The sequence below is a fragment of the Emys orbicularis genome, assembly GCF_028017835.1.
Source record: "Emys orbicularis isolate rEmyOrb1 chromosome 13 unlocalized genomic scaffold, rEmyOrb1.hap1 SUPER_13_unloc_1, whole genome shotgun sequence".
In the NCBI taxonomy this organism is placed as follows: domain Eukaryota; kingdom Metazoa; phylum Chordata; order Testudines; family Emydidae; genus Emys; species Emys orbicularis.
The window spans coordinates 51280-53982 of record NW_027045138.1 but is presented as its reverse complement, the minus strand read 5'-3'; positions in this window follow the sequence as shown (position 1 = coordinate 53982).

The following is a 2703-nucleotide window of genomic DNA, read 5'->3' as shown; positions in this document are numbered from 1 at the left end:
TGACCCAATTGTTGGATATTTATTACCTAATAACCTTTTGGTGATCCTCTGGGGGCTTCCTGGTGGATATAGTCACACAAAAGGAAATGAAAAATTAACCTCTGATCTGACAGTAACTGCTCAGCTATTAGTAACCCCTCAATGGGAAAAGAAAAATAGTCCAACCATCGAGGAATGCTTCAAAACAATATGGGAGGTTGGTTATAGAAAAATTAACACAACAATTACATATTCAGCAAAATGGACAGAGTTCTGAACTATATCCATCACTGTGATATTCGAGGAATGTTTAGAGCTGCTGTCATTTCTCCTACATGAGAGTTTTTATTTATATTGCCCTCAGAACACACCAAATATTATTATTACCTATCTTTGGTGGAAAAGTGGCAGCTTTGCAAAATCTGCACAGGGCCTGCCTTCTCCTAGAGTGAGGCCAAAGCAGTGTGGTGGCTTATTTTTCTTACCACCGTAGAGATGTTTTGTGGTCAAATGCATGTTGTGAATGATAGGAATATTCATACTGTGTATTGGCTCCAGGTCCTTATTTCTGGGTAGCATTTTTGCCTTTGTCTAAGGTACGTCAAAGAAGACAATTGGGTTTGGAATATCTGCAGCTGATGTATTGATCTATGGTTATAAATTGCTGAACTAGCCTATTTAGGAGCAAAATTTTGAATTACTTATCTGTATTTAATCAAGCAAGACTCTGGTTGGGTCAGACATGGATCTCAGTAGCAGCAGAATAAAGCTGAAGTCTTTGGCTTCATCCCTGAGATCAGAATTTCCTCCACTGTGAGTTTTGCCTTTCTATCCTGATATGGAGGACAGGTGGACTTGGAGGAGATCAAGAGGACCACAGCCCAGACCTCCTACTCTAGCACCATATCTGGTGTGCAACAATGCTGGCAGATTAAGCAGACGTCAATGTTGTTCATAAAGAGAGACCACAGGCTCAGTTCAGTGGCAAAGGTGCTCAGCCAGGTTTATTGTCAACAAAGCACGGTACTGGCACCCTGTTCAACAGGTCACAGGGGCACTAACACATTTATGCCCATGTCAAGGTAAAGGCTCAGTCAACATAATAGGATCCTGTGCCCTCGGCTGATACAAAGATGCCCCCACCATGACTTCTCCTTTTATACATTCATAGAGACAAATTACATATTACACTCCAGACGTTGTTAGTTACCAGCCCTACACCTTCTACCTGCTGGGTCAAACAAAACTTCCTCACCTATTATCCTGTCCTCCCCTCCTTATCTTACGAGGGGTCTGTGTGCTCCTGTATCACCTCTTGGGAATTTATTTACGAAGTTATTTGAGAACTCTGGGTGTTCTTGTACCATCCTCTCCGATCAGGAATGTACTTACTTGGTTAGTCAATACCTGGTGTGTTACTATTCTGCCAAGGTCAGGTCTACTTTGTTTTGCAGTCTTTGGTTCATACTGTTAGTTATGCCTAGTGCTCCAGCAAAGCCTATAGTGACTGCAGCTGAACCCTGGCCATTGCCCTTGTACGTCCCTCCACAGCCATCACATGATGTACTGAGGAAGAATATGTCCAACCAAATAACTGTGACTGAGTTCCTTCTCCTGGAATTCTCTGACATTCGGGAACTGCAGATTTTTCATTTCATGGTGTTTCTAGTGATTTACCTGGCAGCCCTGATGGGAAATTTCTCATCATCACAGCCATAGCCTTTGACCACCATCTTCACACACCCATGTATTTCTTCCTAATGAATCTGTCCGTCCTAGACCTCGACTCCGTCTCCATCATCGTCCCAAAGTCCATGGCCAATTCCCTCATGAGCACCAGGGCCATTTCGTATTACGGAAGCCTTTCTCTTCCTCTTCTTCACTACAGCTGAGCTTCCCTTACTGACCATCATGGCGTACTACCGGTACATCGCCATGTGCCAACCACTGCACTACAAGTCAATGATGAAAAGGAGAGCTTGTGACCAAATGGCAGTCAGTATCTGGATCAGTGGGGTTCTCAATTCTGCACTGCACACTGGGAACACATTTGCAATAATCTTCTGTGGAGATAATGAGATGGATCAGTTCTTCTGTGAAATCCTCCTGCTCCTCAAACTTGCTTGCTATGACTCATATCTCAGTGAAACTGGGGCTATTGCCTTTAGCGTATACTTTGCCTTAAGCTGCTTTATTTTTATAATTGTGTCATATGTTTTGATCTTCAAAACAGTGCTGAGAATCCCCTCTGAGCACGGCCGGAATAAGCCTTCTCCACCTGCCTCCCTCATCTCATTGTGGTCTCCGTGTTTGTTTGCACTGCTAGTTTAGCCTAAATTGAACCCACCTCCATCTCAATCTCAGGTCTGGATCTAATGGTGCCTGTTTTTTATTCCATGGTGCCTGCCATGATGAATCCGATCAATCATAGCATTAGGAACAAGGATATCAAATCTGCCCTGTGGAAAATGATTGGGTCAAGGCTATTCACCAAAAAATAAAATGTCCATCTTTCTCCCATGACCATCGTCTCATACTGTGTTTTTTTATAAAAATAAACAACTGTTGACATTATTGTTTCCATGAGAACAAAACGTGCAATCCATTTACACAGGTAAATATCTAGAAAAACTCCACTCAGGTCAATGGAGTTACTACAAATTTACACCGATATAAATAAGATCAAAATCTATCTATCTATCAACAAAGGATTGGCCATACTGG